The sequence below is a fragment of the Penaeus vannamei genome, chromosome 8 (genome assembly GCF_042767895.1).
Source record: "Penaeus vannamei isolate JL-2024 chromosome 8, ASM4276789v1, whole genome shotgun sequence".
NCBI classification, from domain to species: Eukaryota; Metazoa; Arthropoda; class Malacostraca; order Decapoda; family Penaeidae; genus Penaeus; species Penaeus vannamei.
Window position 1 is genome coordinate 31,668,574 of NC_091556.1, and position 24,859 is coordinate 31,693,432.

The window sequence follows — 24,859 nt, forward strand, 5'->3', positions numbered from 1 at the left end:
CACGTGACTTTAGGTTAGGTCTGTAGGGAACTCGGGTAAAAAGCAGGGCGTTTAAACGGCCTGCTGTGTAAAGTGGGGGAAAGTGAGATAAGATAGCACGGTTAGCTTTGATAAGGAATTCGCAGGGGCTTGGGCGTGGGCGGCGGTGTGGGTACACGGCGATCGGATCATGTGACGTCATGCGGTCTTCCGTCGGGAGATTGTATGTCGGAGAGATCTACGGAAAGTGGTGCTGGATGCGAGGATTAGCTGAACCCAGGAAAGTGAACTGCAGGTCATTAAGATGTCATTTTGTCAAAGAGAACAAGTGTCAAGTGTTTTGAGTGACAGCTCGCTCGTTGTCGCGGCGTGCTAAATAATGTGATTTTCAGCTACATTGTATCGAGAAGTGGTGTCGAGTGTTGTGAGCGAGTGTTTCTTGAGGAAGATGTGTATCACGTGTCTCCACAGAGTTGATACATGTCTGTTCCTTAGCAGTGTTTAATCGGTGTGGTGATTTCGCAGATTACCGTCTCCATCCTGCGAGGATTCCCTTATCCACTGAGGATTTCCGTTCCCCTTCGTCCCATAGCGGGATCTTGCCCCAAGCAGGCTCAGGGAGAGTCTGACCTGCAGTGTGTGTGGATTTCGTCGGATTCACGCGAAGATATTCAGCGGCGCGGGAGTGAGGGTGTGTCAGTGTTCGCCCCCGAGTGTAGGGAAACCTATCGGGAGGCCCCAGTGTTTTAGTGAGGATTACTGTTCACGAGCAAGGATTCCGTTATTCGCTGAGGATTACAACCTGTACGCCAAGGATCTCCCGCCATTCAGCGAGGATTTGAGTGTCCACAAAGGGTCACCGTAATTGCCCAGGAGAATTCCGAACGCCATTGAGGGATTCCAGGATCCAGTAAGTATTCCAGAGACAGACTCCATTCCCGGTCTCGGACTTTATCTTTCATGTTTTGTTTCTGCTCGGCTGAGGTGGGCTCGCGCGCCCCTTTGGACGCGGGCGGAAGATTCGGCGGCTGCAGACGAGGCTGACCAGCTGTGACCACGTGGACGGCGAAGCCCTTCGACGGCGGCGGCGGCGCTCACCCTAGCTTCGCGCTCCGCCGCTCGTGCTGAGGCGACTCTTGGCCGACCGGGCGCTTTGTGGACTCTGTTGCTGGTCCTCTTTCGCCGGCCCTGTTTCCAGTCTCAGTAATAGGGGCAGGTTTTATCAACTCATCATTTTATCTCGAAAATTTGGTTGTTTTTGCCACGTCGACAGAATCACTCCGCCAACGCACACGAGGCTAAGCGGCAGTCGCTTTTCCTTTGGTGCTGGGCGCTGTTTCCCCGCCGTCGGGCCATGTGTAACGTGTGCGGGAAGGGCAAGGTTTGAGGGCGGATCAATAGAGGTTGGAGTGAACACCGCCAATATGGTCACGAGGGGCAGCTCGAGTGCCGACATTCTTTTCGCAGTATTGATTTCGAAATTCTTATCAGCCATGGGTTGTTATTTTCGACTTACCCGGCACAGATAGCGGGGCCATTATCAGCTGCGGTCATGTTTTTATTCTGGTTGTGAAGCCCGAATATTTATTAGAGATTTCAGGTCCCGCTCTTTTCCGGCCTGATGCCGGGGCCGTGTAGGATCACCAGATCCCGGAATCAGTCGCTTCTCCAACGCGGCCGTTACAAAGGCCGCGTTAGTGTAAACAAGAGAATAACAACAGCAATACAAACATTGAACAGCAGCGACCATGCGGCCGCGACCAAGCCGAAGTTTTTCCCTCGTCAGCGCGGCCGCCGCACTCGCCACCTGTGCCTCAACAGCACCCGGGCCATCAGCGCGGGCATCAGCGCCAGCCATAACCGTGATCACAACCTCAACAACCGCAGTTTACCTCTGGTGCTGCCGCCGCCGCCACTCCCATCAGCGTTATGAGGCGGCGGGGTCTACGCGGGAAGCAATAGAGACTATTACCACACGTTCCTGCAATCCCAACCCTAAGTGGAAGATAGAGACGATAAAATTGCAATTCAATCACGTTTGGACTCTGTTCTCGTGACCCTTTAGCGCACGCGCTCTGAGGTACGATATATGTGTGTGTGTGTGTGTGTGAGAGAGAGAGAGAGAGAGAGAGAGAGAGAGAGAGAGAGAGAGAGAGAGAGAGAGAGAGAGAGAGAGAGAGAGAGAGATTGGAGGAAATTTATATGATGCGAGTACGCACAGTAGGCGTGCGTTTCCCCACAAAGAAACGGTGCCCATATACCTTCCAGGACGGTGTTATTGCCGTTTTAGGCGATTCTTCTGCAGTCCATGTTGAATTGTACCCCCATTTTTCTTTAAAGAAGATTTATAGATCTTAAATCGCAACACGTACGAATCCTTGACCGTAAAATGCAAATGAAATCTCGTCCCCCTTTTCAACACAGCAACCATTCCTTCACACTTTGCACTCACTACACCAAAATAAAGTCACCACGAGCACCAGAAAAAGATACACCTCAACCACCATCCACAACGACAAGAACTAAAATCACTATCACCAGGAACTTTTTCCCCTGGTTCTTGGGGTGTGAATGTTATTGTGGTTGTAAAAGTTTTTTATACAAGGAAAGAATTTTAAGTTGGCGTGCTGATAGGATTGTTTCCCATCGATATTTATTGTATGGGATTATGATTTCCTTTTGGTTTTATGGTTTACGGTATATCTGGAGTGAGAGAGAGAGAGAGAGAGAGAGAGAGAGAGAGAGAGAGAGAGAGAGAGAGAGAGAGAGAGAGAGAGAGAGAGAGAGAGAGAGAGAGAGAAAAGAGAGAAAGAGAAAGAGAGACACAAACAAGAAAAATAACAAAAAGAACAGACATATAGAAAGGAAGAGATACATAAAGACTGGAGGAAGAAAAAATAGAAAAGAAAGCAAGAAAGAGAGAAGGGAATAAAATCGAGTGAAAGAGGAAGAAAGATGGAGAGCGTGAGGGTTGTATAAAAGAGCCAGTGTCGTTCTCTCGGAGTACTTAAAGGTGAGGAGAGTGCTTGAGAGGCAGGGCGAGAATTCGGGTGCTCGCCAGTGGGCAAGAGTGAGCATACCAGCCTCTTGTTAACCTAGGAAATAACTCGGGTATCTGTAGCCTTCCTCTCCACCCGATCGACGCGGCTCCGAACGCTTCACGCGATACTCGGTTCGGCACTTTATTTCGCGGGACACTTTTCGTCAGTTTTGCCCGCCTAACCTTCGCGAGGCATTGCGCCACTTGCCTCTCCTGAGGAAGTGCGGCGCGGCGAGTTATGACACGCTGTTGGGGGGGAACTCGTGTGTGTGTGTGTGTGGGAGTGAGTGTGTGTGTGTGTGGAGTGTGTGTGTGTGTGTGTGTGTGTGTGTGTGTGTGTGTGTGGAGTGTGTGTGTGTGTGTGTGTGTGTGTGTGTGTGTGTGTGTGTGTGTGTGTGACGAGAATAATAACGATCTTTATTTTTGAAAAAAGAAGATACTGCACGTTATTCTAATAGAAAGGACCAGGGAAGAGGAAAATTTGTACATAACGTTAATTTGATCTTAGTCTAACAACATGTCCTGGCTTGAAGGATGAAAGTAAACAAGCAAATGACTACAATGGACCTCCAGATAGTTTAAAGCTGAGAGGAGGAGAAAGACGAGACAGAGAAAGAGGGAGGGAGACGAGAGATAGAAAAGGAGGGGCAATATATAAAGAGAGAAAATTAGAGAAGAGAGAGAGAGAGAGAGAGAGAGAGAGAGAGAGAGAGAGAGAGAGAGAGAGAGAGAGAGAGAGAGGGAGAGAGAGAGAGAGAGAGAGGGAGGGAGAGAGAGAGAGAGAGAGCGAGCAAGCAAGCAAGCAAAGTAAAGAGAGAGAGTGAGTGAGTGAGCAAGCAAGCAAGCAAGCAAAGTAAAGGAAGAGAGAGAGAAAAAGAATATAGCAGAATATGTATACCCAGAGAGAGAAACAAATAGAAGAAAAAAAGGGAAAACGAGACGGGCTCCTTAAGAAACGCGGCCGTTGAATGAATAGCACAGTGCAAAGATGTGACGCGCTCGGCAGAAGAAATTAGCATGAAACTCGAGTCGGACGAAGTTTTCATCCGCGTTAGCATAAGAATCGTTGCGAGTTACTTACCAAATGGCGGGTTACCTTCTTAAGCAACTTGGAACAAACGCACCTGGATTTTTTTTCTTCTTCTAAGCGAAGGAAGGTGAAGTTATTGGGTTTGCGTTGCGTAATATATTGTGAGGTGAGAGATAAACAAACGAGCTTGGTTAGTGTAAAGGGTCTCTCATTCAGATGTTTGGGTCTTTGGTCCCTCTGTGCGGCTTGTTATTAGACCAGTCCGTCTGTATGCGAGTCTGTTCATCAACCATGCCTGTCTGTTCTGTCTGTGTGTTTATCTATTAGTCCTTCGTAACTCTGTCCGTATTACGTATCAACCAACCATTCATGTCTGTCTACTTGTTGGAGTATCTATCTATCAGACTGCCTGTCGGAGTATCTATTGCCAACGTATGTTTGTCTGTCTTTTTGTCTGCAGTATTATTGAGAAACTCAGTCTGCAGTTTATCTAGCCGTTAAGAAGTACATTCACGGGCAAAATAATTTCGGTTATACCGTGTGAATTGGCCGGGTCTGTTTGCGTGCGTGCAGAAGTCCCGGCAGCCTTATTCATCACAGGCCGAAACTCATCACGGGCCAAAATTCACCACGGACCATAATTTACCACGGGCCAAAACTCATTACGGGCCGAACTCAACACGGGCCAAAACTCAACACGGACCATAATTCACCACGGGCCAAAACTCATTTCGGGCCGAACTCAACACGGGCCAAAACTCAACACGGACCATAATTCACCACGGGTCAAAACTCATTACGGGCCGAACTCAACACGGGCCAAAACTCAACACGGACCATAATTCACCACGGGCCAAAACTCATTTCGGGCCGAACTCAACACAGACCGAAACTCATCTCGGACCGAAACTGTATCGCCGAGGATAGCCGACAGGAAGTGAATAATGGAATCTGTCGTTGTATCTTATCTCTTCCTTCCTCCCCCTGCCTCCTCTTTACTCTTTCTACCCTCCTTCTGCCTTTCACCTGATTCTTTCTCCAACCCCCCCTCCTCCCACTGCATACGTCTACCTTCCACTTTCCTCTCTGCCTCCTCCTCCCTTCTTCATTTCTTTCTCTTTATCCCACATCATTCTCCTGCCGTCCACTATCTCCCTCCTTCCTTCTTACACCCACTTCCCCCTTCCTCCATCCCTCCCTCCCTCCGTCCCTCATCCCTCCTCCTCTACCGTCTTCCTCCCTTCCTTCTTCTCTCGCGTCATCCTCCAACCTTCCATTTTCCTCCTCCTTCCTCCTTCTTTATCCCTCCTTCTCCCCCTCCTCCTTCCTTTCTCCTTTCTCTTTCTATTGATTTAGCGGTGTAATTGAATATTCGGTTCCCGGGCCATTTCACTTTTCCCTCTCGGTATCATTTCTTGATTGGCCTTCTAACTGTTATTGGCAGCAGATTGGGTCTCTCTTTTCGGTTTACAATTATTTTTACATGATTATTGCTATATGTTTTTTTGTTTTTATTGTTTTTGCAAATCTAACGTTAGCTCTCGAGTTCTTGATGTCTATTGTTGTTGTCTTATGGATTTTAAACGTTGCTTTCGCTTTTTTGTAATGGTATTTAGCGGAGTTTTTATTATTATTATTATTATTATTATTATTATTATTATTATTATTATTACTATTATATTTATTCTTTTTTTTTAAACTTAATTTGAAGTCTTATCCAACGTTGCTTTATATCGTTGTTTTTGGACTCGGCGTCTCTCAGTTCGAAGGACGCGCCGGGCTTGCATATTGATTAGCTCGAGTGGGTGGTTTATTTCATTTGTTAATTGGTGTATCTAGAAGTCGGGATATTAAATACTTGATGACCGGCAGGTAAAGAGGAAAGAGGAGAGGGAAAGGGAAAGGGAATGATGGAGAGGGAGGGGGAATGAGGAAATGGAGAGGAAAAGGGAGGGGGTATGACGGAGAAGGATAGGAAAAGGGAGGGGGGATGAGGGAGGGAAGGAGAAATATAGAGGGAGAGGGTGGGAGAGACATCGATTGAGGGAGAGGGAAGAGTCAAGGGATAGGAAGAAGGCGAAGAAAAGAAGGAAGGAAGAGGGAGGCACAGACGAAGCCACAGACTCCCGAAGAGAGAGGAACCCGACGGAATGTACTAAATTCGGTCTTCGGCCACGTGCCTCGCCTACCAAGTGGGCGAAGACGGGAGAGGGAGATTAAAGGAGATTACGTCATATTGGAAGGAAGATTGTGTCATAAGGAAGCGATATTTAGCTCCGAGGAGAGACTAGGAGGGGGGGGGGGTATCGCTGCTTGTCCATTAGATTGGAAGACGATGGTTACAGGAAGGACAGTGGGCGGACAGGGATTGGCGAAGGTGGGTCGCGCGGGCGCCGATGGACGGGCGGGCGGGCGGGCTCGGAGGCGTAAGTAGGTCGAGAGGCCTTTGGGAGCAGCAAAAGGGCTGGCCAGGAAAGGGATGTTTATTCATGCGTGTTCGAGCTGTTTTAGGGTCTGTGGGCGGTTATGGCTGGGCGAGGCGTGAATGCAGGCTGCGGGTTGGCCAGGTGAGGGCGCGTGGTGGCCGGGGTTGGGGCCACGGCTTGCTCCAGGGATGGGCTGGCTTGGGTGCTCCGCGCTCGGCAGAGAGGCCGGGATGTCTTGCCGTTGCCACAGCTCGAGTTATGCTGCTGCTGCCTCTGCTGTGTGGAGTATATCGGCGTCATTTCTTCTGGTTATTAGTGCTGCTGCTCTCGGTAATAGCAACTACTCTTACCAATAAAACTGTTACTATAACAACTACAACCTCCATCGCGGCTACGACTGCTGCCAGTATCGCCACTAGTGCCACTTGTACTTTTACCCTCCCAACGTTAGTGCCACATCCCGTCCGATCCACCCTAGGAAAACATTCATGTCTCTAATCTCTCAGTTTGAGTAAATATCGCGAAACTTGGCAGGTGTTTCAGGGGCTCGGTGCGGTCAGCTCCCCGTTCCGTACAGGCACGTTCTGATTTCTAGTCTGCGTCTTATGTTTTCTCCTATTTTATTTATTTTTTTCTGTAGGGCTATAATTAAAGAAATTGCCAAAGGAAAGGGATGAAAAGGGGAAATACACAGAGACAGACAAACAGTTAATTAAAACAGACCATCAGACACAGACACATACACAGTGCGGTAATAATAGATCAGCTATACCTTCGTAAATTCGAATCTCCCAGAATATGCACAAAATCAACTGATTTTTAGTGCCTTTTATGGTGTGGCACTCCGGTCGATCAGGCGATGATGCCACCTCAAAGCGCCAGGTTAGAGGGGACGAAAGAGGCGGGCAAGACACGTGGGCTGTACCTCTGGGGGCTGGAGGCTGGGGGTGGGCCTGAGGGAGGGGGCTGGGCATGGGTGGTCTCGGACCGCGGGGCCTTAATACTTTTATTACGTCGCCTAATCCACTTTTATTAACTTGATTCGTCTTCCGCTAGCTGGGATTACGCGGCGGTAGAAAGGAAGGAAGGACGAGAGAGGGCCGAGGGGGCGGGGGAGAGGGGGAGGGGGGGTGTTAGTGTATCCTGTGGGTTTGTTTACTCTCACTCCTCTCCTTTCCTGTTCTTTCCTTTTTATTTTATCTGTTCTCTCTCTCTTCTCTTTCTTTCCTCGTGTACCTCTCTCATCTTTTTTCTCTCTTTCTCTTTCCTTGCTCTCTCTTCTCTTCTCTTCTCTTCTCTTCTCTTCTCTTCTCTTCTCTTCTCTTCTCTTCTCTTCTCTTCTCTTCTCTTCTCTTCTCTTCTTTTCTCTTCTTCTCTTCTCTTCTCTTCTCTTCTCTTCTCTTCTCTTCTCTTCTCTTCTCTTCTCTTCTCTTCTCTTCTCTTCTCTTCTCTTCTCTTCTCTTCTCTTCTCTTCTCTTCTCTTCTCTTCTCTTCTCTTCTCTTCTCTTCTCTTCTCTTCTCTTCTCTCTCCTCTCATCTCTCACTTCCCACCTCATTTCTGTCACTCTCCTCCTCCGCTTCTCTCTCTCGATCTCCCTCCCACCTCCTATTTCTCTTCAACACCACATATTTTTGCTTTATTTGCTTTTAGACCTTCAAATGCCTAGATTTTGATGATATGCCCTTTCAACTCCGATTATGTAAGCTGAAAGTTCAAGTTATTATACGCTCCGTCATGCATTTTAATTGATTTAATTTCCTGTCACGAATTTCCATGTAATTCAGCTTTTTTGTGTGTATTTCCATGTTGGCGCGAAGTATTTCGGAGAGCTGAGGAATGGAGGAGAAAGAGAGGAAGAAAAAAAGGAAGAAAAGAAAATAGAAAGACATAGAAAGGAAAGAAAGGAAAACAAAATGAAATAGAGAGTGAAGTAAAAAGAAAGAATGGGAAAGACAAACTGTAAAGCGGAAAGAAAAGCCGTAAAATGAAGTTTAAAATAAAACTACGAAACATTAGGTTGTAATGAAAAAAGTTGGGGAGAAAATCCCCCTGGAATTGCAGCAGAAGATTTTGGGTAACTTGAGGAAACGTAATGAGGATCAAAGTGAGCTCTTAAGGTAAAGAAATTGAGGGTCGGATAAAGGAATTAAGGTGTGAAAGTGGCTCGCTGCTCCGGGTGATGAGGATGGTGATGGTTGTGACGGCGTTAATGGTTATGATGTTAATTATGATGATGATAGTGATGGTGTGATGGTGTTAATGGTTATGATGTTAATTATGATGATGATAGTGAGGATGTGATGGTTGTGACGGTGTTAATGGTTATGATGTTAATTATGATGATGATAGTGATGGTGTGATGGTTGTGACGGTGTTAATGGTTATGATGTTAATTATGATGATGATAGTGATGGTGTGATGGTTGTGACGGTGTTAATGCTTATGATGTTAATTTGATGATGATAGTGATGGTGTGATGGTGTGATGGTTGTGACGGTGTTAATGGTTATGATGTTAATTATGATGATAGGGTGTGATGGTTGTGACGGTGTTAATGGTTATGATGTTAATTATGATGATGATAGTGATGGTGTGATGGTTGTGACGGTGTTAATGGTTATGATGTTAATTATGATGATGATAGTGAGGGTGTGATGGTTGTGACGGTGTTAATGGTTATGATGTTAATTATGATGATGATAGTGATGGTGTGATGGTGTGATGGTTGTGACGGTGTTAATGGTTATGATGTTAATTATGATCATGATAGTGATGGTGTGATGGTTGTGACGGTGTGAATGGTTATGATGTTAATTATGATGATGATAGTGAGGTGTGATGGTTGTGACGGTGTTAATGGTTATGATGTTAATTATGATGATGATAGTGATGGTGTGATGGTGTGATGGTTGTGACGGTGTTAATGGTTATGATGTTAATTATGATGATGATAGTGATGGTGTGATGGTTGTGACGGTGTTAATGGTTATGATGTTAATTATGATGATGATAGTGATGGTGTGATGGTTGTGACGGTGTTAATGGTTATGATGTTAATTATGATGATGATGGTTGTGACGGTGTTAATGGTTATGATGTTAATTATGGTGATAGTGATGGTGTGATGGTTGTGACGGTGTTAATGGGTATGGTGGTGTTAGTTATGATCGTGATGATGATGATAATTGTGACTGTTGATGATAATTGTGATGATAATTATGGTGGTGATGGTAAGCGTGACGGTGCTGATGGTCATGTTAATTATGATGATTATGATAATGATGATAATTGTGATGATAATTATAGTGATGAAGATGTTACTATTCTTTTTTTTCTGTCGGGATTAGGATTTTTTGAGCGCCGAAAATAGATTTGGGCGGAAATGTGCAGATTTAACCCTTGGATGAGAATAATCAAAAGGCAGAATGAATTTCTCTTCGAGCAGGAATAAAAAAAAGGAAAAAAATGGCTTCTGTGAAAAAGGACCGCCATAAGTTATCAAAAGTCGCCGTTCCGGAAAATGTTGTAAGGAACTTGCTGATTGAAGAGGACTTCCTCGTGAATTGACGCTGATTTAGGCCCATTATCTTCTGTGTTCTTGCTGTTTGAAATCGGTAAGGGAGGGAAGGCGGGCGGAACTCGCGCTCTGGTGGGCGGCGACGAAGAAAGGGTTCTGCGTCGGACGGACGTACACATGGATACATACATGTATACATACATGCATACATACATGTATGCATACATACATACATACATGCATGCATACATACATGTATGCATGCATGCATACATACATATGTATGCATATATGCATACATTCATACATATACAGGCAGACCTACTTTAATGCATGAACCTGCATGCTTGCAGACAGAAAAAAGTTGGCTATTACACATCTAGACGCACGCACACAGTACACACTCCCATGCATGTTTTCACGAGCCCTCACACAGTCGCACCATTACTTCAATATCGCACGGCGCAGCGGCAGCGTCTCCGCAAGGGCTCATCACTTGCTATTGAATGCAGGGGATAATCTGCGGAAAATAGCCGATTTCTCAGGCTTCAGCCTCCGTGGCGCGCGGCCCGAGGGAGGCACGCCCGCCGCGGCCGGGGATGCGGGGGCGCGGTTGGTGTAATGCAGACATATTTGCTTACTTTGACACATACATACATGCATACATTCTTACATGCATACATACATACGTACATACATACGTACATACATACGTACATACATACGTACACACATACGTACATACGTACATACATACGTACATGCATACATACATACATACATACATACACACACACACACACACACACACACACACACACACACACACACACACACACACACACACACACACACACACACACACACACACACACACACACACACAAGCTTAGCAAATAAAGTAAAAGGCATACAGGCAGGCAAAAATGCACACCAGGAATGCAGGGAGGCAAGCAACCACGCAAACAGACAGACCAGCTAACCGACCAACTGACTGAAAGACAAGCAGTCACGCAGCCAAGGCAGACACAGATCTATTTCAAAGAGCACAGCCCGCAAAGTTTAAATCGGGGCGAGTTTGAAATATGAGGTCAAATGGCAGGCTGTTTTGAACCGTGTGGCGCTGTCAAGGAAATTGAGCAATGGATGGAGCCGGGAGTGAAGCGCTCCCCCGCATGGAGTGCAAGTGGAGCCGTAAGTTATTTAAGGTTGGGAAGGCGAGGAGGGGCAGGGGCGGCAGGGGGCAGGGCCGTGCCAGGACGCCGGCCACGCGGGGGTCAGCTGCAGACTCCCATTGCCCCTTGGAAACGGTCATGCTCGAGGAGTAACTCGGGAAGCACTTTAGTAACTGAGTGAAAACGGCTGACGGGAAATATTGGTGTACATGTATACCACTGGCAGCTCCCGTGTGGGAAAAATGGAACCGGTTTAAAATCAGTTGGACTTTATTGTGTGTGAGATCAGTGGAAAATGTGAAAATCTGTATCAAATAGGGAGAGGCGTAAAAATGCTTTACAACGCGAGGGGGAGCAACGACAATCGAGATATATAGGACGTTGCCTCATGCCACATGGTAATAATGCGAGGGGAATGCTGCTGGCTGGCACGGGCGCGAGGGCGGGGATGGGCGGGGGAGAGGAACTGTTGCGCTGGAAGTAGGAAAGCGGCCCAGAAGGAGACTGCGGCTGGTAAGGACTGTAGATTTTTAAGATATGTATAAATATATTTTTTTCATTTTTTATACTATTTGATACTCGGAAGCTTGAAATAAATCGTTTTGGATCAAGTGGCTTTGCGGTGAAATCTTTCGTGTCTGCGTGTTTCCGGGAGGGTGAATCTCGAGTAATTATGATCATTATAAGTGTGATCTCGTCAAAAATAATTTTGTTATTCGGTTGTCCTCATTTCAAGCTGAAATGAGGACTAAATTCAGTACCAGGACTGAAATTATGTTTCACTCTAAAATATACCAAACTATTATAAAATTGAGACACATCGTTAGGTTGAGAATTATTTCAGATTTTAAGTAGAGAATGGAAAAGACTGATCATTTTAGTATAAGCTGAAACGTCGTGCTGTTTAGCTGGCTTTAAATTCAGTATTTTTACAGTGGCTATTATGTCATTCATGTTTTACTCACTTTGCGGTTTTAGCGTCTTTTCATGTTCGCTCAGCCGCACACATAAGAACCTGCTGCACGCTCCTACACCTAATGAGCATACAATTACGCACGTACGTTCCCACGCAAGCACCCGCCGCCCACGCCCGCACAAACAAACATGCGCACGCACGCAAACATAGATACCAACTCCTCAACTATTTCAGAAGTCATTCATTGCCATTACCACCGCCCTCACTTTTCACACCACCACCAATTCCACATCGACACCACCCTTTCCACCATCATTTTTTAACTCATCACATCCACACCACCTGCAAGTCCACGTAAGGTCACGCCACGCTACCCCCCCCCCCCCTCCACTTCGGCTTCCACTTCCACCTCGAGCTCCACCCTCAGCGCCACGGCCCCCGCCCCACGTCATCACACTCAGCCAGACACTTTCGCGAGGTGGAACAAAGGCGATGGGAAAAGTTACCCCGTGAATCTTTTTGATGCCGGCGAGAACCTATTTAAAGTCCCGAGGCATGTGAAGACTTTTATTTATTTATTTATTTGTCGAGATTGCTTCATCACAACAGGAGCTCGAGTTCTAAAAAAGGGTGGTAGGGGGCGGGAGTGGGGGTGGGGGGAGTTTAATATTATACCAGAAAGGTCGCATTTACATTGGTTGTGCAGAAGGGCGGCGGTTTCTCACTTTCTCTAGGTATGGGCGTGTATGGGCGTATGCATGAAGGTATGTATGTATTTGTATATGTATGTGTGTGTAAATATAAATCGTATGTTTCTATGTAGTTGCATGTTTGTATGTGGGAGGATGTGTTGATCATGCGTGTGTATGTAAGTTTGTACCTGGAATTACCTTGAACATGAAATGAAATATGATACTTATGATTTATCACACATACATTCGAACGCAACGTACCCAGAAGAGTGGGCTCGTAAGACTTTCAGGTCACGAGAAATGACCTGCTTTAATTAATCTCTGAGACACAAAGACTGCAATTAAGGACGACCTGAGATCGGGTAGAGATTACTGACCTCTTGCTGGCTCGCCCTGTGATCACAGACAGAGAGGGAAGCGGCCGGATATTATGTCAATATCTCTTTGTGTTTATTTCCCGGGCCTTCCGACTCGCTCTCCTTAAAGCAGCAGGTCATGTCGGGCCTCGCAGAGCGGGCGGCTGGTGGGGGGGGGGGCTATTTTCTTTGTGTGTGCGTGTGTGTGTGTGTGTGTGTGTGTGTGTGTGTGTGTGTGTGTGTGTGTGTGTGTGTGTGTGTGTGTGTGTGTGTGTGTGTGTGTGTGTGTGAGTGTGTGTGAGAGAGAGAGAGAGAGAGAGAGAGAGAGAGAGAGAGAGAGAGAGAGAGAGAGAGAGAGAGAGAGAGAGTGAGTTTGTGTGTGTATGTGTATTTACATGTTCATGCGTACGTGTATGTACATGTGTATGTGTGCTATGTGTGTGTGTGTCCTGCAATATTAATCCCTCCCAATCAATGGCACTTAAATGCGATAACAAACACCGAACCGCCAAAACCACAACAAAGACGTGTTTATACAAACCGTAATCTGCAAAGGCCCGGGTCTAGTGAGCCTCCGCTATCGCCTGAGTACACGTTTTATGGGCTCCCCGTTTGTCCTCTGTCTGGCCAAGGGCTGATGGATATTTCACTCCCGTTAGTTACTTCCTTTCGTTAGTTCATTGCGCGTCTAGCTCGGAATGCAGAACGAGCTCGCGGACGCTTGTTTGAGCGAGCATCCTGAGCACCGCGCCGCTATCTCCGTCCTCTGACCGCGCGTTGGAGAGTGTGTCGGACAAATATCCTGTGATGTGTCAAGGATCGGAGGAAGGTTCGGGGGGAGGGGAGAGAGAGGGGGTGGGGCAGGAGTGACATGGTGGGGATGGGAGGGAGAGGCAGAAGGAGGGGGAGGATTCTCCCACACGTTGGTCGCACGCCACTCGACAGGTTCGAGGAGATCCGCTCAACTTTTGAAGGATCGCGAAATGTTATCGGATTCCTTTCTTATTGGCAACTCGAAGCCTTCCTCCGCCTATTGCGCTGAGATTTAAAACCCTTGTAAGCAGAAAATGGGAGAGAAAGTTGGGATAATCCCGGGAAAAAAGTTTAAATTGGCAGGAAGTAAAATGCTCGGAAAGAAACATACACAAAAGCGAAGGTTCCTCCGAGTGTCAGGGGGCAGTCAAAGCAGCGAAAGCAATATTATTATGACACAGGAAATAGTGAGAGATCTTTATTAGCGCCGGCGCACATTTCGGCGAACGATCTTGTTCCCTTGGTCGCCGCTAATTCAAAGCAACAGGCAAATTGATTACATTTCTCATTAATACGCCACAATGGATTAATGACTGAGTAACAAAGCACGAGTATGTCAGGCCAACAATGCGCCGGGCCGATGAATAGCGGCCATGTTAAACACAGACGAGGCATGAAAGCTCGCCATAATTGAGCTTGCATCAGATGCATCGGGATGAATGTGCAGGCTCCGGCGGGCGGCATTCAGGGGCCCCGGCGCGCAAGGAGGGGAAATGCGGCCGGGGAGAAGGACGGGAATTAGGAGGAGGGCTGACGCCGGATCAGGCTGCGGGTGAGAGGTGGCGAAGGATCGGGGCGGATGGGCGGGTGGAGAGAGAATAGACGAGGGATGTTGAAGGAGCAGGGACCGAGTCCTCCAGGTGGTGTGAAATGGAGTCTGTAGACAAACGGGCCCCCCGCAGCCCAGCCGGCAGGAGCGGAGGGCGCCCCCAAGTCCGCGCCCTTTGCTGCCTGCCCTCACTGCTTAACCTACAGTACATAGACTTGCCGCCCTGCTTGCGATGCATGCAACCTTTGTTAATGTAAGGCTGTGAGGCAACTTCGGCAGGTAGGCTCAAAGGCAGGCTCGCGACAGACTTCAAAGGCATAGGCTAATACGGCTTTATTATCGGGTTTCCCTTTGAAACATTCTTCTGATGTCAACGCCGTGAGTCTTGTAGTATCGTCGGCGTCACTAAGGCGTGAGCAGAATTTCCTTGGGAATGGATTGGCCTCAAAAGTAGTGTCGTTCGCGAGGCACCGCCCGCACGCGAGAGTTGCTGGAGGGACGAAAGTTATCTCTCTCAACAGCAAGAGTCCTAATGAATTGCAAAGTCATCCGCGCCGTGGAATTCAATTACCTCGCAAGAAACGACAGTGTTCTATAGACTGTAATTCCGTTCTTTATAAGATGCAGAACCGCCGTGTCAGAATAAGCATTGACACGCAACAATCACGGAAGCCTTTTGAAGAGTCATCTTTAAGCTCTCGAAACTCCCCGACGGGACTCGGCCAAACACTCGGAACAAGCAAAAGCTTTTAGAGTCGACGCGCGCCCAAGTCTTCATTACACCCGCGTCAGGCTCGCCGCCACGGGAAGCAGCGTTTCTTTCCCTCTTCATTTCGCCGCCGCGGAAGGGCCGCTCTCTGCACTGGCTCCTCCAGATACCCGCGCCCTCCTCGGCCGCTGACACATTTCCCTACTGCGGAGCGATGGGGAGTAATTTGAATAATTTGATTGTCTTGATGAGTTTTACAGAATTCCCAGTGGGCGAGAAAGTTGTAAATCTGGTGAAAAAGAAGTTCGTGGAAGTTGTTGCGCGTATTTAAAAAAGTTAAAATGGCCATTAAATCTTCTGGGAGGATATTTAGGCTTTTAGAACGCGTAGCTTTTTAGGTTTTGATTTGTTCAGTCGAGTCGCGCCGGAGAAGTTGATGAAAGGGCGGTCGCGCGAATGAGTTTGGCAAAGAGACGCTCAAGTGAAGAACTATTTAAGTCAACGCAAGAAACATCGCTAATAGGATTTGTCTTAAACAACCCGGAGAGAATTCATTAGCTGCAGCCGCTGGAATATAACGACGGATGTCGGTTTGCGTCTCCTGTTGGGCAAGTCAAGTGCCATCTCGCCGCTAGAGTAACAGCTCTCTCTCTGCTTGGACCGAAGCACAACTACTATACGGAAAGGGATCGTTAAACCATGATGTTTCGAGGCAGATTAGACTCCGTGGCGGACGATAAAACCGAAAACCGTCCACTTCCTTTCTTTTGTCATTTGTGTTGTGGCTGTGCTTCATTCTGTGTCTCTTCACGTTGCAGTGTGTGCCTAATTGTCCTTTTGTCTTACTCCTCGATTGTCTACTGTAACTCGTAAGGATTGAAGTTCTTTCGTAATATACCTAGTCATATGGATTTTTTTTTCAGTTTGTTTTTTGTTCTTCACTGTATGATTTTTCTTTATATTGATTAGGTTTGAATTAAGATTTGAAGTGAAGTGGTTGGAGGGTCAGGCACGAGGACAGGGCAGCCCGGTGCACACTTTGGTGACATTCTGGGATTCCCTCTTCATGTCCATGGAATGAAGACAGGCAGGAAGACTTGGGTTGGGATAGGAGTGGGGATGGGTTTTCCCCCCCGCGGTCTCTGTTTGTCTGTCGTCCCCTCTTCTCTCTCTCTCTCTCTCTCTCTCTCTCTCTCTCTCTCTCTCTCTCTCTCTCTCTCTCTCTCTCTCTCTCTCTCTCTCTCTCTTTTTCTCTCTCTCTCCCTCCTCCTCTCTCCCTTCCTCCCTCCCCCCTTCCCCCTCCCCTCCTCCTCCCCCTCCCTCTATCTATCTTTCTATCTCCTTCCCTTCAACTTTTACTAACATCTATCCACCTCCTTTTCACCTATCCATGTCGAAGTGGATTACTAGACAGCCAAGACGCAGTCCACACGCCACCCAGCTCCTGAGGGAGAACCTGCATCAGTTCGTAATGACGCCGGCGACTCCCTTCCAAGCAAGGCCACTCCTTTATAGTCGCGCGGGTTTTTTTCCAGGTCTTTTGGCTGAATGGAAATTTTCCTGAGAGAGAGAGACGGAGGGGGAGAGAGAGAGACGGAGGGAGACGGAGACGGAGGGAGAGAGAGAGAGAGAGAGAGAGAGAGAGAGAGAGGAGACGGAGGCAGAGACAGAGATAGAGACAGAGAGAGAAAGAGAGAGAGAGAGAGAGAGACGGAGGGAGAGGTAGAGAGACGGAGGGAGAGGGAGAGAGAGAGACGGGGAGGGGGGGAGAGAGAGAGAGAGACGGAGGGGGAGAGAGAGAGACGGAGGAGAGAGAGAGAGACGGAGGGGGAGAGAGAGAGATGGAGGGAGAGAGAGAGACGGAGGGAGAGAGAGACGGAGAGAGAGAGAGACGGAGGGGGAGAGAGAGAGAGAGAGAGACGAGAGAGGGGGGAAGAGAGACGGAGGGAGAGAGAGAGACGGAGAAAGACAGAGAGAGGGAGAACGAGAGACGGAGAGAGAGAGGGAGAGAGAGAGAGAGAGAGAGAGACGGAGGGAGAGAGAGAGAGAGACGGAGGGAGAGAGAGAGCGAGAGAGACAGAGAGAGAGACAGAGACAGAGACAGAGACAGAGACAGAGACAGAGACAGAGACAGAGACAGAGACAGAGACAGAGACAGAGACAGAGACAGAGAGCAGAGACAGAGAGAGAGAGAGAGAGACAGAGAGAGAGAGAGAGAGAGAGAGAGACAGAGAGAGAGAGAGAGAGAGAGAGAGAGAGAGAGAAAATGAAAATTATCAAGAGCACCGAGATGTTAGGGTAATCAGAGCAGAAAGAGGGAAGGGGAGGGGGTGGGGGAGCAACACTAATGTGCGAAGTGGAAATTGAAGTTCCTTGCTTTTTTTCAAGACTCGCTTCCACCCTCCATGGCTAACAAGAGAAAAGAACTCATATGCACGGAGAGAGAAAAGGACGCATATGCAGGAAGCCAGAAGTCGGACAAACGGCCCAGATAATGTTGCAAAATGGGCCTTGATTGTTATCTATTCTTGCCGCTTTGTCTCGAGGGGAAACCGAGCGTCTTGTACCTTCCTCGCTTTCGGAGAGACCTTGTTACTCGATACTGCAGGGAAATGGCTTTTCTTAGCCCGCCGGAGCCAGTTTTTAATTGTTTTGGGCGTGGCTTTCTTCTGTAAAGGAAGGGTTGGATGTTCTCATCAGCATTATCAGTTTAATAACCGAATATTATCCTGATCGTATGATGATAATAGCAACAATAGTAGGGAAGTGCTGATGGTCATGATAATTGTCATCATCGTAATAAACAAGATAAAATCGTAATACTGACTATCAGGCTTTTAATCGTGAGCGTAGTTATGATAATGCTGAAGCGTTGATAATGAGATTTAGCACATAATGATCTGAGGAAATGATAATCGTGTGGCGTTGATGTTCCGGAGAAGCAGAAATGGTCACATACTACGAAAAAGGAAAGCGTCGAGAAGTATCGCATGTGGGCCGGAAAGGACCTCGGTTGCACTGCTCAGATTCATCGTGTTAAATCGCTCTCGGATGCTATTGCAGCTCTCGGCAGGGCGGGGAAGATGCCAGATGCAGTGTCTGATGAAATGTTATCACGCACTCCTCCGTCTGGCACCGGTGATTGCGTGTGTTGCAACCCTGCAGCCCGTTCCAGTTTGTTTTGTTGACCCACCGCGCTGGTGTCTTTTTTATTTCTTCACGTTGTCGTCTTCGTCCTTACCTTCACCCTTCACTTCCTTCTCTCTTTGTTCCTTCTGCAGGCGGCGGCGGCGAGTAGTGGGTCTTCGGGTTCTGCTCGAGCGAACCTCCATTTCGATCTCGCCAGAGTGCACTTGCGGGAGAAAGTAGCCGCCAAAGTGCCCGGCGCCATAATTGCACAAAAGGGCAAGCGGCCGAGTGGAGGAATTGGCATTTCCTGCCTGTCGCCCAAAACTGTTACGAGCGTCATTAGCTGAATCGAAAATAGGTTTGTCAACATGATATCATAAACTCGGTCATGTCAGGATGTTGTTTATTTAGTCCGCTTTAGACCCGAGGCCAACTGGGACGGGCAACGTAATGCACGGAGGGTGCGTGTTGTATTTCTCTCTCTCTCTCTCTCTCTCTCTCTCTCTCTCTCTCTCTCTCTCTCTCTCTCTCTCTCTCTCTCTCTCTCTCTCTCTTCTGCGTGCACGTACGTGTGTGTTATTACGTGTGAGTGAGTGTGCTAAGCAAAGAGAGCGGGAGAGTTCGTGAGGCTCTCGGTGGGCATATTAGGGGCACGCGAGGGAGTGGAGGAGGCGAGAGAGGAGGCGGCCCTGGGTGGCGGGGGCTGAGGGGCAGGAGGCAGGATTATGTCCTGTTTTGAGGCATTTCCTGGCCGTCGCCTCCTATGTGTGCCACCCTCATCCACGTGATCGGAAGCCGCGGTGGATCAGGTGGATCGATCGGGTTCAAGTCCGTCGTGATGCGGAGATCCCTGGGTATTATCCTCTGATTGAAGGTTATAGTCTCTTGTGAGAGGTTTTAGAGGAAGGCCGATAGCAAGAGGTGTGTGTGTGTGTGTGTGTGTGTGTGTGTGTGTGTGTGTGTGTGTGTGTGTGTGTGTGTGTGTGTGTGTGAAGTGAGTAAGCGAGTAAGCGAGTAAGCGAGAAAAGAGCGTATGGGCGAGGGCAGAAAGGGATGAAAGCCAAGACTCGAACCGTCTGAGAAAAACATCCTTAACGCCTCTGCCAAGAAAAAAGGAGCGTTATACAGAGGGCGCCGAAAGAAGGACCCACGGCATCCAAGGAAAGTGTTTGTCCCTAATCTCATTATGAGCGGAATAATCCCGAGAGCCTCCCGAGGTCGAGCCGAAGGGATCCTCGAACCCGTAATGACGCGAAGGGAATCTGATCGCCTGATGGCTCTTGGTCGGGTCATGTTTACTCGGGCCAAACATTATCGGGGGCACTGATTGGTCCTGGGGATGAAGGGGGCCGGAGAAGGGGGTGTAGGGACGAAAGGGGGAAGGGGTAAGAGCGTTAGAGGGGAGGGGGGGGGAAGTTGGTGTCTCAAACAAGTGATTTATGGAGAATGATTGCCCTTGATTGTACGGCAACGGCACAGTATTCCGTCGTCCTGCTCCTCGTCTACTCGGGTGTCGTCCTCGAGGGAAGGAGGGAACTGGGGTGGTGGGGGAGGTGGCTCTAGATGGCGATAGGAGGGGCAGGGGAAGGGAAGGGAAGGGAGAGGAGGGTAGAGGAGAGGAAGGGAGGAAAGGGTAGGGCGGGGGAAGAGTGGGTAGGGGGCGGGGGGCAGCGAATCGGGTTGCAGAGGCAAGTGTGTGATGGTGGGAGGTGCATTGTGCGCTGAGGTGATGGCGTCGTGGTGGTGTTCCAGCGCTTGTTTTGCCTTGTACCTTGTTTGATGTGCCTGCCGCCACGTCCCCGGCCTGCCTTTGTCCTCCGCTTGGATTTTTGCATGGCGTGTTTTGTGGGGTTTATATTGTCCTGTAGGTAGCTTAGGATTTGAGTATCACTGTGAATTTCAACAAGTCTCTCTCTCTCTCTCTCTCTTTCTTTCTCTCTCTCTCTCTCTCTCTCTTCTTTCTTCTTCTTCTTCTTTCTTCTTTCTCTCTCTCTCTCGCTCTCTCGCTCTCTCGCTCTCTCTCGCCCCAACATTCTCTAAATCACTGTTCGAAGTAGTGGTAATCAAGGCCTTGGGAAGGCATGTGTCGCAGTAGAAAGAGAAAAGAAAAGAGGGTGGTAAAGGAGGGGAGACGGAGAAGAGTGGAAGAAAAGAAAGAAGGTATGAAAAAGGAAAGGACGAGAGAGAGAGAGAGAGAGAGAGAGAGAGAGAGAGAGAGAGAGAGAGAGAGAGAGAGAGAGAGAGAGAGAGAGAGAATAAAATGAAGAGAAACGAAGAGAGAAAGACCAAGAGGAGAGAGGCCGAAAGAAGGGAAGAAGGAAAGAAAGGCAGGAAGGAAGCGAGCAGGCAGGAGGAGTGAAGCCCCGTTGCAGCGCGGAGGTGGCGAGGTCGAAGTCTCGGAGTCCCCATTGATTACCTCGCGCTTGTGTCTGCGGGGCCTCCAGATGGCTCCTGGACAATAAAACTTTTACAACTCTTATATCTTATTTACCCCCTCCCCCCCCTCCCCCCCTCGACAGTTTTACCTTTCTTCGCAAGTTGGTTTCGTGGGGATCGGGCTTTGTCTCGCGTTGGCTGAATTAATGGGCCGTTAGATTTGTTAATGTTTTATTGCGTAGTGGCCTGGTAATGTGGTTTGGAATTATTTATCGTTTGATTTTTTTATTGTTTGGGTTGTACTCGGCGTGTCGGATCTGTTTTGAATATATAACTGTATATATTTTGTGTGGTATGTAAATGCTTGGGTTGAATTTATTGAGGATTTGGGGGACTTTGTTTACATATCCCTTGGAGAAGTCTTGCCAGGTTCCCATATGAGGTGAATCCATCATTATCTTCGCTTCGTCATTGCATCTTTTGTATTTCTTGACTCTTCGGTTTTGTCTTGAACATTCTGAAGGTCCCGAGAGATTCGTCTATGAGGAGACTTATTCCACATGAATTATGCAAATTTATGGTGAATGCGAGATAAAGATGGAGGGACGGGAGGAGGGGCTGGGGATGGCAAGGGAAAGGGGGGTTGGAGCTTGGAATGAAGAAATGATAAATTATGAAAGGATTTTGCATAATCACATAGAACAAATGGCGCGTATTTATTTTGGGCTCCCGAGTGGCGGCCGAGGGAATGGTGCTAAGGGCTTTGGAGTCATCCCGACGGGGTTGGCCACCGGTAAGATTCGGGTTCGAGAAGACTTTGAAATATGTTGAGGGGGAATTTGAAGGGATGGGTGTATGGGGGAGGGAGAGAGAAAAATGGCATTTGCATTCCTCGGGCCCTTCATTCTTTTGGGTGCGTGGAGTGTGTGTGTGTGTGTGTAAGTGTGTGTGTCTTTGTTCTTTATGGATTATAAGAATGCTCTTTTCTTGAGCTTGGGTTTCTCCCTAGGTGTGTAACGGGAGCGAGAAAGTGGTCAGGACGCTCACAAATTCTCCACGTGAGCCAGCTGGTGACAGGTGGCGCTTCAAGAGGTTATTGACACTAGGTTGAAGCTGTACCGAAAGTGACGACGACTCGATTCGGATGGCTAGCGCGCCCACACGCTCACATGCGCGCGCTGAGAGAGAGAGAGAGAGAGAGAGAGAGAGAGAGAGAGAGAGAGAGAGAGATGGAAGGAGTTTAACTTTAGAATCAGTCAGTAGGAGCTTGTCGATCAATCATTTTCCTCCCATCAAGTCCCATTCCTTCCCCTCCCCCATTCTCTTCTCTCGTCCTCTACGTCTTCCCTCGTTCCCTTCCTCCTTCTTTTCTCCCTTTGACCTCTCTTCCTCATTTTCTCCCTTTGCCCTCTCTTCCTCATTTTCTCCCTTTGCCCTCTTCCTCATTTTCTCCCATCCTTCCTTCCTCCCTTTCCCCTCTCTTTCTCATTTTCTCTCGTCCTTCCTTCCTTCCTCCCTCTCCTCTCTCTTTCTCATTTTCTCTCGTCCTTCCTTCCTCCCTTTCACTCATGGCCATTCCTCTCTTGCTTCTTTCCACCCTTCCCAAGTCCCATTCGCCTCTCCTTTCCCTTCCTTCTACCGTCTTCTTCCCTCCGTCTCTCCTCCCACCCTGTTTGATATTCTCTCCCAATCGGTTCCAGTCGTCCCTCCCTTTCTCCCTCTTTCTTCACCCTCCCCCCTTAGCTTCCCCTCTTCGTAGCTTACGTGCTCAGACTTTCTGTTGCGTGCGAGGGGAGCCTAGCGACACGGGAAATAAATGAAGGCTTTTTTCTATCGGGCAGAAGGTCAAACTTTAATGTTGTGAATCGAGGTACGTTCATCTTATTATATCCCTTTTTCCCCTCTTTTGTTCAAGCTTTTAAAACTTTTAGAATGTCACAAGCGAGGGGATGTTTACGTTCTCGAAGAAAGTTTGTGGGTAATTTCTTACGGGAAGTTTGTGGGTAATCTGTGATTGTGGTTTGGTATAGGTAGCGAGATCCTGCTTAGGGATTTGAAAGGAGAAAGGGGGAGGGAGGGTTGTGGATAGAGGTACTTAACGTGTTTTGAAAGGTTGGTGATTGGGAGAGCCTGATTGAATAAGGCTGACGGATAGAGGAGGACGGGAGGGCAAGTTGGGGGAGAGGCTAAATTTGGTTGAGGAAAGAAAGGGGTTTACATTTTCCGACCAGGTGATTTGAATTGTCATATTTGTTTATAAAAAAAATCCGGTTTGTTAAACAGCACCCGGTGGTAAATGCACTCCCTTTTATGAGACAAAGGTTCCCTCTTATCTCGGTGCCATAGAAGGCTTCACTCATGAGCACCATGCAGGTATATTGCAGTAGCAGATAAGTCACCATAGCAGGTAAGCCGCAGTGTATATTTAGGTCGGGTAGAGCTACAGGTGGCATGGACGCGCGCTCAAAATAGTGTGCGGAGGGCAGGCGCTGGGCGCGTTGTTCCGGCCGTTCCGTAGACCGGGGATCCGCCTAGGTTGCTCGTGACGCCAGAGGGAGGCCCCCGGCGCATGTGTTTCCGCTGCGGGACCCCAGGGACGTTCGAGAGGTTTTGCGGGCGGCGTGGAGGAGCACGTGACAGGACAAATCATTTCCCACATGCGGCCGTCGTGGAGTCGTGCCGTGGCGCTTTGTAAGGCCGTGAGGAGCCCCTTAATTATGTGAAAAAGCCGGCGGGGTGCGAGGAACGAGAGAGAGGAAAGGCAGTGCAGCCGAAGTGACGTTGCTTCATATTCGGCAACAGTATCATTGCACGGCTCCTGCATCCACCCGAGAGACGGCGAGATGAAAGCCCTTTGCGAGGATATTAAAGATCTTCAGCTGGATCGGCAGCTTCGACATGGATATCAAATTAGGCGCGATCGACCCGCCGCGTAAATCAAGGCCGAGGACGTCGCGAGTGATTGCGTCTTTTGGGTACTTCCGCTCATTTATTTTGTCGTCGACGTCTACCTCTCTATCGGTGGCTTCTGTTTATTGATCACTTAATTCTTTTTACATTGTTTGCCTCTATTTTTGCTGTCTTTCTTTATTATCCCTGCTAACATTTACATCTTTACCATTGGCTTCTCTCTACTACTGCCTTTTGCCTTTATTATTGGCTTCTATATAATTGGCATAGAGATGGCATAGATCAGAGGTAGAGCGCTGGCTTTGGAATCACAAGGACTGGGTTCGCGCCCGGTTGCCCCTTTCAGTCGACTAGGCTGGGTGTAAATACTAGTATTCTAACATGAGCATTCTGGGGTCAAAACGGGAAAGGAACCGCCACCCTACCTTATTACTCGGCTTAGTATGCATGTTCCTCTACAGGCATATCCCCTACATCCACTCAGATGTGGGACCAAATCCGACTGATATTGCGTATCTGCATGTTTGGCGCGTCTCGCCTTACCACTGAATTTACATCTTTATCCTTGGCCTCTCTCCATTATTGGCGTCTCTCTTTCGCTTGACATATATAGCTTCATGGATGGCCTATCTCTCTTTGTCTTTATTAGAAGCATCTCTTTATTATAGACGTCTATTTATTATTATCATTAGAGTTTCTTTGTTGGCGTCTCTCTTCACTGTAGGCGGCTGCTTGTTTATTATTATTATTATTTTTTAATTTATTTTTAGCATCAGCATCTTTATTAGTCTTGTGCATCTATCTCTGCTGCTGGCATATCTACCCCGAGATGGGCGTGGCGGCGACGCTGTTTGTTCAGGAGTTCCGCTGTTCGCCGGACATTTGCGTCTCGGGCCCGTGATTGATTTACCACCGCCGCCGTAAACGGGTGTTGATTGATTTACTAGCGTGCACTCGGGCTTTTATTTATTGTTCTGGTTGCGAGCTTCTGTGGGCGCGTGGGGAGGGGAGGGGGAGGTGG

General features: G+C 48.1%; 1 long non-coding RNA gene across 1 annotated transcript in view; it reads left to right on the forward strand.

The window, feature by feature from the left end:
* The window catches only part of LOC113815777 (uncharacterized), an 84,201-nt gene that overhangs the window by 790 nt on the left and 58,552 nt on the right, over positions 1-24,859 (forward strand). The window contains exon 2 of the long non-coding RNA XR_011398699.1: positions 505-889. This is a non-coding gene — a long non-coding RNA (uncharacterized lncRNA). The remainder of the gene's footprint in view (positions 1-504; positions 890-24,859) is intronic.